Raw genomic sequence first — 12,306 nt, forward strand, 5'->3', positions numbered from 1 at the left:
GCATGGGGGACATTGTGCTGGTTGTATTGTATAGGTGACTTCCAAGTGAGCCATATGGCTTGGGGGACATTGTGCTGGTGGCCATGTTCTATAGGTGACTTCCAAGTCAGCCATATTGCATGGGGGACATTGTGCTGGTTGCCATGTCCTATAGGTGACTTCCAAGTCAGCCAAATTGCATGGGGGACATTGTGCTGGTTGTCTTGTATAGGTGACTTCCAAGTCAGCCATATTGCTTGGGGGACATTGTGCTGGTTGCCATGTTCTATAGGTGACTTCCAAGTCAGCCATATTGCTTGGGGGACATTGTGCTGGTGGCCATGTTCTATAGGTGACTTCCAAGTCAGCCATATTGCTTGGGGGACATTGTGCTGGTTGTATTGTATAGGTGACTTCCAAGTCAGCCATATTGCATGGGGGACATTGTGCTGGTTGTATTGTATAGGTGACTTCCAAGTCAGCCATATTGCATGGGGGACATTGTGCTGGTGGCCATGTTCTATAGGTGACTTCCAAGTCAGCCATATTGCTTGGGGGACATTGTGCTGGTTGTATTGTATAGGTGACTTCCAAGTCAGCCATATTGCATGGGGGACATTGTGCTGGTTGTATTGTATAGGTGACTTCCAAGTCAGCCATATTGCATGGGGGACATTGTGCTGGTTGTCTTGTATAGGTGACTTCCAAGTCAGCCATATTGCTTGGGGGACATTGTGCTGGTTGTATTGTATAGGTGACTTCCAAGTCAGCCATATTGCATGGGGGACATTGTGCTGGTTGCCATGTTGTATAGGTGACTTCCAAGTCAGCCATATTGCATGGGGGACATTGTGCTGGTGGCCATGTTCTATAGGTGACTTCCAAGTCAGCCATATTGCATTTGGGACATTGTGCTGGTTGTATTGTATAGGTGACTTCCAAGTCAGCCATATTGCATGGGGGACATTGTGCTGGTTGTATTGTATAGGTGACTTCCAAGTGAGCCATATGGCTTGGGGGACATTGTGCTGGTGGCCATGTTCTATAGGTGACTTCCAAGTCAGCCATATTGCATGGGGGACATTGTGCTGGTTGCCATGTCCTATAGGTGACTTCCAAGTCAGCCATATTGCATGGGGGACATTGTGCTGGTTGTCTTGTATAGGTGACTTCCAAGTCAGCCATATTGCTTGGGGGACATTGTGCTGGTTGCCATGTTCTATAGGTGACTTCCAAGTCAGCCATATTGCTTGGGGGACATTGTGCTGGTGGCCATGTTCTATAGGTGACTTCCAAGTCAGCCATATTGCTTGGGGGACATTGTGCTGGTTGTATTGTATAGGTGACTTCCAAGTCAGCCATATTGCATGGGGGACATTGTGCTGGTTGTATTGTATAGGTGACTTCCAAGTCAGCCATATTGCATGGGGGACATTGTGCTGGTGGCCATGTCCTATAGGTGATTTCCAAGTCAGCCATATTGCATGGGGGACATTGTGCTGGTTGTCTTGTATAGGTGACTTCCAAGTCAGCCATATTGCTTGGGGGACATTGTGCTGGTTGTATTGTATAGGTGACTTCCAAGTCAGCCATATTGCATGGGGGAAATTGTGCTGGTTGCCATGTTGTATAGGTGACTTCCAAGTCAGCCATATTGCATGGTGGACATTGTGCTGGTGGCCATGTTCTATAGGTGACTTCCAAGTCAGCCATATTGCATTTGGGACATTGTGCTGGTTGTCTTGTATAGGTGACTTCCAAGTCAGCCATATTGCATGGGGGACATTGTGCTGGTTGTGTTGTATAGGTGACTTCCAAATCAGCCATATTGCATGGGGGACATTGTGCTGGTTGTATTGTATAGGTGACTTCCAAGTCAGCCATATTGCATGGGGGACATTGTGCTGGTTGTCTTGTATAGGTGACTTCCAAGTCAGCCATATTGCTTGGGGGACATTGTGCTGGTTGTATTGTATAGGTGACTTCCAAGTCAGCCATATTGCATGGGGGACATTGTGCTGGTTGCCATGTTGTATAGGTGACTTCCAAGTCAGCCATATTGCATGGGGGACATTGTGCTGGTGGCCATGTTCTATAGGTGACTTCCAAGTCAGCCATATTGCATTTGGGACATTGTGCTGGTTGTATTGTATAGGTGACTTCCAAGTCAGCCATATTGCATGGCGGACATTGTGCTGGTTGTATTGTATAGGTGACTTCCAAGTGAGCCATATGGCTTGGGGGACATTGTGCTGGTGGCCATGTTCTATAGGTGACTTCCAAGTCAGCCATATTGCATGGGGGACATTGTGCTGGTTGCCATGTCCTATAGGTGACTTCCAAGTCAGCCATATTGCATGGGGGACATTGTGCTGGTTGTCTTGTATAGGTGACTTCCAAGTCAGCCATATTGCTTGGGGGACATTGTGCTGGTTGCCATGTTCTCTAGGTGACTTCCAAGTCAGCCATATTGCTTGGGGGACATTGTGCTGGTGGCCATGTTCTATAGGTGACTTCCAAGTCAGCCATATTGCTTGGGGGACATTGTGCTGGTTGTATTGTATAGGTGACTTCCAAGTCAGCCATATTGCATGGGGGACATTGTGCTGGTTGTATTGTATAGGTGACTTCCAAGTCAGCCATATTGCATGGGGGACATTGTGCTGGTGGCCATGTTCTATAGGTGACTTCCAAGTCAGCCATATTGCTTGGGGGACATTGTGCTGGTTGTATTGTATAGGTGACTTCCAAGTCAGCCATATTGCATGGGGGACATTGTGCTGGTTGTATTGTATAGGTGACTTCCAAGTCAGCCATATTGCATGGGGGACATTGTGCTGGTTGTCTTGTATAGGTGACTTCCAAGTCAGCCATATTGCTTGGGGGACATTGTGCTGGTTGTATTGTATAGGTGACTTCCAAGTCAGCCATATTGCATGGGGGACATTGTGCTGGTTGCCATGTTGTATAGGTGACTTCCAAGTCAGCCATATTGCATGGGGGACATTGTGCTGGTGGCCATGTTCTATAGGTGACTTCCAAGTCAGCCATATTGCATTTGGGACATTGTGCTGGTTGTATTGTATAGGTGACTTCCAAGTCAGCCATATTGCATGGGGGACATTGTGCTGGTTGTATTGTATAGGTGACTTCCAAGTGAGCCATATGGCTTGGGGGACATTGTGCTGGTGGCCATGTTCTATAGGTGACTTCCAAGTCAGCCATATTGCATGGGGGACATTGTGCTGGTTGCCATGTCCTATAGGTGACTTCCAAGTCAGCCATATTGCATGGGGGACATTGTGCTGGTTGTCTTGTATAGGTGACTTCCAAGTCAGCCATATTGCTTAGGGGACATTGTGCTGGTTGCCATGTTCTATAGGTGACTTCCAAGTCAGCCATATTGCTTGGGGGACATTGTGCTGGTGGCCATGTTCTATAGGTGACTTCCAAGTCAGCCATATTGCTTGGGGGACATTGTGCTGGTTGTATTGTATAGGTGACTTCCAAGTCAGCCATATTGCATGGGGGACATTGTGCTGGTGGCCATGTCCTATAGGTGACTTCCAAGTCAGCCATATTGCATGGGGGACATTGTGCTGGTTGTCTTGTATAGGTGACTTCCAAGTCAGCCATATTGCTTGGGGGACATTGTGCTGGTTGTATTGTATAGGTGACTTCCAAGTCAGCCATATTGCATGGGGGAAATTGTGCTGGTTGCCATGTTGTATAGGTGACTTCCAAGTCAGCCATATTGCATGGTGGACATTGTGCTGGTGGCCATGTTCTATAGGTGACTTCCAAGTCAGCCATATTGCATTTGGGACATTGTGCTGGTTGTCTTGTATAGGTGACTTCCAAGTCAGCCATATTGCATGGGGGACATTGTGCTGGTTGTGTTGTATAGGTGACTTCCAAATCAGCCATATTGCATGGGGGACATTGTGCTGGTTGTATTGTATAGGTGACTTCCAAGTCAGCCATATTGCATGGGGGACATTGTGCTGGTTGTCTTGTATAGGTGACTTCCAAGTCAGCCATATTGCTTGGGGGACATTGTGCTGGTTGTATTGTATAGGTGACTTCCAAGTCAGCCATATTGCATGGGGGACATTGTGCTGGTTGCCATGTTGTATAGGTGACTTCCAAGTCAGCCATATTGCATGGGGGACATTGTGCTGGTGGCCATGTTCTATAGGTGACTTCCAAGTCAGCCATATTGCATTTGGGACATTGTGCTGGTTGTATTGTATAGGTGACTTCCAAGTCAGCCATATTGCATGGGGGACATTGTGCTGGTTGTATTGTATAGGTGACTTCCAAGTGAGCCATATGGCTTGGGGGACATTGTGCTGGTGGCCATGTTCTATAGGTGACTTCCAAGTCAGCCATATTGCATGGGGGACATTGTGCTGGTTGCCATGTCCTATAGGTGACTTCCAAGTCAGCCATATTGCATGGGGGACATTGTGCTGGTTGTCTTGTATAGGTGACTTCCAAGTCAGCCATATTGCTTGGGGGACATTGTGCTGGTTGCCATGTTCTATAGGTGACTTCCAAGTCAGCCATATTGCTTGGGGGACATTGTGCTGGTGGCCATGTTCTATAGGTGACTTCCAAGTCAGCCATATTGCTTGGGGGACATTGTGCTGGTTGTATTGTATAGGTGACTTCCAAGTCAGCCATATTGCATGGGGGACATTGTGCTGGTTGTATTGTATAGGTGACTTCCAAGTCAGCCATATTGCATGGGGGACATTGTGCTGGTGGCCATGTCCTATAGGTGACTTCCAAGTCAGCCATATTGCATGGGGGACATTGTGCTGGTTGTCTTGTATAGGTGACTTCCAAGTCAGCCATATTGCTTGGGGGACATTGTGCTGGTTGTATTGTATAGGTGACTTCCAAGTCAGCCATATTGCATGGGGGAAATTGTGCTGGTTGCCATGTTGTATAGGTGACTTCCAAATCAGCCATATTGCATGGTGGACATTGTGCTGGTGGCCATGTTCTATAGGTGACTTCCAAGTCAGCCATATTGCATTTGGGACATTGTGCTGGTTGTCTTGTATAGGTGACTTCCAAGTCAGCCATATTGCATGGGGGACATTGTGCTGGTTGTGTTGTATAGGTGACTTCCAAATCAGCCATATTGCATGGGGGACATTGTGCTGGTTGTATTGTATAGGTGACTTCCAAGTCAGCCATATTGCATGGGGGACATTGTGCTGGTTGTCTTGTATAGGTGACTTCCAAGTCAGCCATATTGCTTGGGGGACATTGTGCTGGTTGTATTGTATAGGTGACTTCCAAGTCAGCCATATTGCATGGGGGACATTGTGCTGGTTGCCATGTTGTATAGGTGACTTCCAAGTCAGCCATATTGCATGGGAGACATTGTGCTGGTGGCCATGTTCTATAGGTGACTTCCAAGTCAGCCATATTGCATTTGGGACATTGTGCTGGTTGTATTGTATAGGTGACTTCCAAGTCAGCCATATTGCATGGGGGACATTGTGCTGGTTGTATTGTATAGGTGACTTCCAAGTCAGCCATATTGCATGGGGGACATTGTGCTGGTTGTGTTGTATAGGTGACTTCCAAATCAGCCATATTGCATGGGGGACATTGTGCTGGTTGTCTTGTATAGGTGACTTCCAAGTCAGCCATATTGCTTGGGGGACATTGTGCTGGTTGTATTGTATAGGTGACTTCCAAGTCAGCCATATTGCATGGGGGACATTGTGCTGGTTGCCATGTTGTATAGGTGACTTCCAAGTCAGCCATATTGCATGGGGGACATTGTGCTGGTGGCCATGTTCTATAGGTGACTTCCAAGTCAGCCATATTGCATTTGGGACATTGTGCTGGTTGTATTGTATAGGTGACTTCCAAGTCAGCCATATTGCATGGGGGACATTGTGCTGGTTGTATTGTATAGGTGACTTCCAAGTCAGCCATATTGCATGGGGGACATTGTGCTGGTTGTCTTGTATAGGTGACTTCCAAGTCAGCCATATTGCTTGCGGGACATTGTGCTGGTTGTATTGTATAGGTGACTTCCAAGTCAGCCATATTGCATGGGGGACATTGTGCTGGTTGTCTTGTATAGGTGACTTCCAAGTCAGCCATATTGCTTGCGGGACATTGTGCTGGTTGCCATGTTCTATAGGTGACTTCCAAGTCAGCCATATTGCTTGGGGGACATTGTGCTGGTGGCCATGTTCTATAGGTGACTTCCAAGTCAGCCATATTGCTTGGGGGACATTGTGCTGGTTGTATTGTATAGGTGACTTCCAAGTCAGCCATATTGCATGGGGGACATTGTGCTGGTTGTATTGTATAGGTGACTTCCAAGTCAGCCATATTGCATGGGGGACATTGTGCTGGTGGCCATGTCCTATAGGTGACTTCCAAGTCAACCATATTGCATGGGGGACATTGTGCTGGTTGTCTTGTATAGGTGACTTCCAAGTCAGCCATATTGCTTGGGGGACATTGTGCTGGTTGTATTGTATAGGTGACTTCCAAGTCAGCCATATTGCATGGGGGAAATTGTGCTGGTTGCCATGTGCTATAGGTGACTTCCAAGTCAGCCATATTGCATGGTGGACATTGTGCTGGTGGCCATGTTCTATAGGTGACTTCCAAGTCAGCCATATTGCATTTGGGACATTGTGCTGGTTGTCTTGTATAGGTGACTTCCAAGTCAGCCATATTGCATGGGGGACATTGTGCTGGTTGTATTGTATAGGTGACTTCCAAATCAGCCATATTGCATGGGGGACATTGTGCTGGTTGTCTTGTATAGGTGACTTCCAAGTCAGCCATATTGCTTGGGGGACATTGTGCTGGTTGTATTGTATAGGTGACTTCCAAGTCAGCCATAGTGCATGGGGGACATTGTGCTGGTTGCCATGTTGTATAGGTGACTTCCAAGTCAGCCATATTGCATGGGGGACATTGTGCTGGTGGCCATGTTCTATAGGTGACTTCCAAGTCAGCCATATTGCATTTGGGACATTGTGCTGGTTGTATTGTATAGGTGACTTCCAAGTCAGCCATATTGCATGGGGGACATTGTGCTGGTTGTATTGTATAGGTGACTTCCAAGTGAGCCATATGGCTTGGGGGACATTGTGCTGGTGGCCATGTTCTATAGGTGACTTCCAAGTCAGCCATATTGCATGGGGGACATTGTGCTGGTTGCCATGTCCTATAGGTGACTTCCAAGTCAGCCATATTGCATGGGGGACATTGTGCTGGTTGTCTTGTATAGGTGACTTCCAAGTCAGCCATATTGCTTGGGGGACATTGTGCTGGTTGCCATGTTCTATAGGTGACTTCCAAGTCAGCCATATTGCTTGGGGGACATTGTGCTGGTGGCCATGTTCTATAGGTGACTTCCAAGTCAGCCATATTGCTTGGGGGACATTGTGCTGGTTGTATTGTATAGGTGACTTCCAAGTCAGCCATATTGCATGGGGGGCATTGTGCTGGTTGTATTGTATAGGTGACATCCAAGTCAGCCATATTGCATGGGGGACATTGTGCTGGTGGCATTGTCCTATAGGTGACTTCCAAGTCAGCCATATTGCATGGGGGACATTGTGCTGGTTGTATTGTATAGGTGACTTCCAAGTGAGCCATATTGCTTGGGGGACATTGTGCTGGTGGCCATGTTCTATAGGTGACTTCCAAGTCAGCCATATTGCATGGGGGACATTGTGCTGGTTGCCATGTCCTATAGGTGACTTCCAAGTCAGCCATATTGCATGGGGGACATTGTGCTGGTTGTCTTGTATAGGTGACTTCCAAGTCAGCCATATTGCTTGCGGGACATTGTGCTGGTTGCCATGTTCTATAGGTGACTTCCAAGTCAGCCATATTGCTTGGGGGACATTGTGCTGGTGGCCATGTTCTATAGGTGACTTCCAAGTCAGCCATGTTGCTTGGGGGACATTGTGCTGGTTGTATTGTATAGGTGACTTCCAAGTCAGCCATATTGCATGGGGGACATTGTGCTGGTTGTATTGTATAGGTGACTTCCAAGTCAGCCATATTGCATGGGGGACATTGTGCTGGTGGCCATGTCCTATAGGTGACTTCCAAGTCAGCCATATTGCATGGGGGACATTGTGCTGGTTGTCTTGTATAGGTGACTTCCAAGTCAGCCATATTGCTTGGGGGACATTGTGCTGGTTGTATTGTATAGGTGACTTCCAAGTCAGCCATATTGCATGGGGGAAATTGTGCTGGTTGCCATGTGCTATAGGTGACTTCCAAGTCAGCCATATTGCATGGTGGACATTGTGCTGGTGGCCATGTTCTATAGGTGACTTCCAAGTCAGCCATATTGCATTTGGGACATTGTGCTGGTTGTCTTGTATAGGTGACTTCCAAGTCAGCCATATTGCATGGGGGACATTGTGCTGGTTGTATTGTATAGGTGACTTCCAAATCAGCCATATTGCATGGGGGACATTGTGCTGGTTGTCTTGTATAGGTGACTTCCAAGTCAGCCATATTGCTTGGGGGACATTGTGCTGGTTGTATTGTATAGGTGACTTCCAAGTCAGCCATAGTGCATGGGGGACATTGTGCTGGTTGCCATGTCCTATAGGTGACTTCCAAGTCAGCCATATTGCATGGGGGACATTGTGCTGGTTGTCTTGTATAGGTGACTTCCAAGTCAGCCATATTGCTTGGGGGACATTGTGCTGGTTGCCATGTTCTATAGGTGACTTCCAAGTCAGCCATATTGCTTGGGGGACATTGTGCTGGTGGCCATGTTCTATAGGTGACTTCCAAGTCAGCCATATTGCTTGGGGGACATTGTGCTGGTTGTATTGTATAGGTGACTTCCAAGTCAGCCATATTGCATGGGGGGCATTGTGCTGGTTGTATTGTATAGGTGACATCCAAGTCAGCCATATTGCATGGGGGACATTGTGCTGGTGGCATTGTCCTATAGGTGACTTCCAAGTCAGCCATATTGCATGGGGGACATTGTGCTGGTTGTATTGTATAGGTGACTTCCAAGTGAGCCATATTGCTTGGGGGACATTGTGCTGGTGGCCATGTTCTATAGGTGACTTCCAAGTCAGCCATATTGCATGGGGGACATTGTGCTGGTTGCCATGTCCTATAGGTGACTTCCAAGTCAGCCATATTGCATGGGGGACATTGTGCTGGTTGTCTTGTATATGTGACTTCCAAGTCAGCCATATTGCTTGCGGGACATTGTGCTGGTTGCCATGTTCTATAGGTGACTTCCAAGTCAGCCATATTGCTTGGGGGACATTGTGCTGGTGGCCATGTTCTATAGGTGACTTCCAAGTCAGCCATGTTGCTTGGGGGACATTGTGCTGGTTGTATTGTATAGGTGACTTCCAAGTCAGCCATATTGCATGGGGGACATTGTGCTGGTTGTATTGTATAGGTGACTTCCAAGTCAGCCATATTGCATGGGGGACATTGTGCTGGTGGCCATGTCCTATAGGTGACTTCCAAGTCAGCCATATTGCATGGGGGACATTGTGCTGGTTGTCTTGTATAGGTGACTTCCAAGTCAGCCATATTGCTTTGGGGACATTGTGCTGGTTGTATTGTATAGGTGACTTCCAAGTCAGCCATATTGCATGTGGGAAATTGTGCTGGTTGCCATGTGCTATAGGTGACTTCCAAGTCAGCCATATTGCATGGTGGACATTGTGCTGGTGGCCATGTTCTATAGGTGACTTCCAAGTCAGCCATATTGCATTTGGGACATTGTGCTGGTTGTCTTGTATAGGTGACTTCCAAGTCAGCCATATTGCATGGGGGACATTGTGATGGTTGTATTGTATAGGTGACTTCCAAGTCAGCCATATTGCATGGGGGACATTGTGCTGGTTGTCTTGTATAGGTGACTTCCAAGTCAGCCATATTGCTTGGGGGACATTGTGCTGGTTGTATTGTATAGGTGACTTCCAAGTCAGCCATAGTGCATGGGGGACATTGTGCTGGTTGCCATGTTGTATAGGTGACTTCCAAGTCAACCATATTGCATGGGGGACATTGTGCTGGTGGCCATGTTCTATAGGTGACTTCCAAGTCAGCCATATTGCATTTGGGACATTGTGCTGGTTGTATTGTATAGGTGACTTCCAAGTCAGCCATATTGCATGGGGGACATTGTGCTGGTTGTATTGTATAGGTGACTTCCAAGTGAGCCATATGGCTTGGGGGACATTGTGCTGGTGGCCATGTTCTATAGGTGACTTCCAAGTCAGCCATATTGCATGGGGGACATTGTGCTGGTTGCCATGTCCTATAGGTGACTTCCAAGTCAGCCATATTGCATGGGGGAAATTGTGCTGGTTGTCTTGTATAGGTGACTTCCAAGTCAGCCATATTGCTTGGGGGACATTGTTCTGGTTGCCATGTTCTATAGGTGACTTCCAAGTCAGCCATATTGCTTGGGGGACATTGTGCTGGTGGCCATGTTCTATAGGTGACTTCCAAGTCAGCCATATTGCTTGGGGGACATTATGCTGGTTGTATTGTATAGGTGACTTCCAAGTCAGCCATATTGCATGGGGGACATTGTGCTGGTTGTATTGTATAGGTGACATCCAAGTCAGCCATATTGCATGGGGGACATTGTGCTGGTGGCATTGTCCTATAGGTGACTTCCAAGTCAGCCATATTGCATGGGGGACATTGTGCTGGTTGTCTTGTATAGGTGACTTCCAAGTCAGCCATATTGCTTGGGGGACATTGTGCTGGTTGTGTTGTATAGGTGACTTCCAAATCAGCCATATTGCATGGGGGACATTGTGCTGGTTGTATTGTATAGGTGACTTCCAAGTCAGCCATATTGCATGGGGGACATTGTGCTGGTTGTCTTGTATAGGTGACTTCCAAGTCAGCCATATTGCTTGTGGGACATTGTGCTGGTTGTATTGTATAGGTGACTTCCAAGTCAGCCATATTGCATGGGGGACATTGTGAAGGTTGCAATGTTGTATAGGTGACTTCCAAGTCAGCCATATTGCATGGGGGACATTGTGCTGGTGGCCATGTTCTATAGGTGACTTCCAAGTCAGCCATATTGCATTTGGGACATTGTGCTGGTTGTATTGTATAGGTGACTTCCAAGTCAGCCATATTGCATGGGGGACATTGTGCTGGTTGTATTGTATAGGTGACTTCCAAGTCAGCCATATTGCATGGGGGACATTGTGCTGGTTGTGTTGTATAGGTGACTTCCAAATCAGCCATATTGCATGGGGGACATTGTGCTGGTTGTATTGTATAGGTGACTTCCAAGTCAGCCATATTGCATGGGGGACATTGTGCTGGTTGTCTTGTATAGGTGACTTCCAAGTCAGCCATATTGCTTGGGGGACATTGTGCTGGTTGCCATGTTCTATAGGTGACTTCCAAGTCAGCCATATTGCTTGGGGGACATTGTGCTGGTGGCCATGTTCTATAGGTGACTTCCAAGTCAGCCATATTGCTTGGGGGACATTGTGCTGGTTGTATTGTATAGGTGACTTCCAAGTCAGCCATATTGCATGGGGGACATTGTGCTGGTTGTATTGTATAGGTGACATCCAAGTCAGCCATATTGCATGGGGGACATTGTGCTGGTGGCATTGTCCTATAGGTGACTTCCAAGTCAGCCATATTGCATGGGGGACATTGTGCTGGTTGTATTGTATAGGTGACTTCCAAGTGAGCCATATTGCTTGGGGGACATTGTGCTGGTGGCCATGTTCTATAGGTGACTTCCAAGTCAGCCATATTGCATGGGGGACATTGTGCTGGTTGCCATGTCCTATAGGTGACTTCCAAGTCAGCCATATTGCATGGGGGACATTATGCTGGTTGTCTTGTATAGGTGACTTCCAAGTCAGCCATATTGCTTGCGGGACATTGTGCTGGTTGCCATGTTCTATAGGTGACTTCCAAGTCAGCCATATTGCTTGGGGGACATTGTGCTGGTGGCCATGTTCTATAGGTGACTTCCAAGTCAGCCATGTTGCTTGGGGGACATTGTGCTGGTTGTATTGTATAGGTGACTTCCAAGTCAGCCATATTGCATGGGGGACATTGTGCTGGTTGTATTGTATAGGTGACTTCCAAGTCAGCCATATTGCATGGGGGACATTGTGCTGGTGGCCATGTCCTATAGGTGACTTCCAAGTCAGCCATATTGCATGGGGGGCATTGTGCTGGTTGTCTTGTATAGGTGACTTCCAAGTCAGCCATATTGCTTTGGGGACATTGTGCTGGTTGTATTGTATAGGTGACTTCCAAGTCAGCCATATTGCATGGGGG

This window comes from Petromyzon marinus, unplaced genomic scaffold, assembly GCF_048934315.1.
Source record: "Petromyzon marinus isolate PM22_M1 ecotype Great Lakes invasive population unplaced genomic scaffold, UKy_Petmar_22M1.pri1.0 PM_G_Scaffold_20, whole genome shotgun sequence".
Lineage (NCBI taxonomy): Eukaryota > Metazoa > Chordata > Hyperoartia > Petromyzontiformes > Petromyzontidae > Petromyzon > Petromyzon marinus.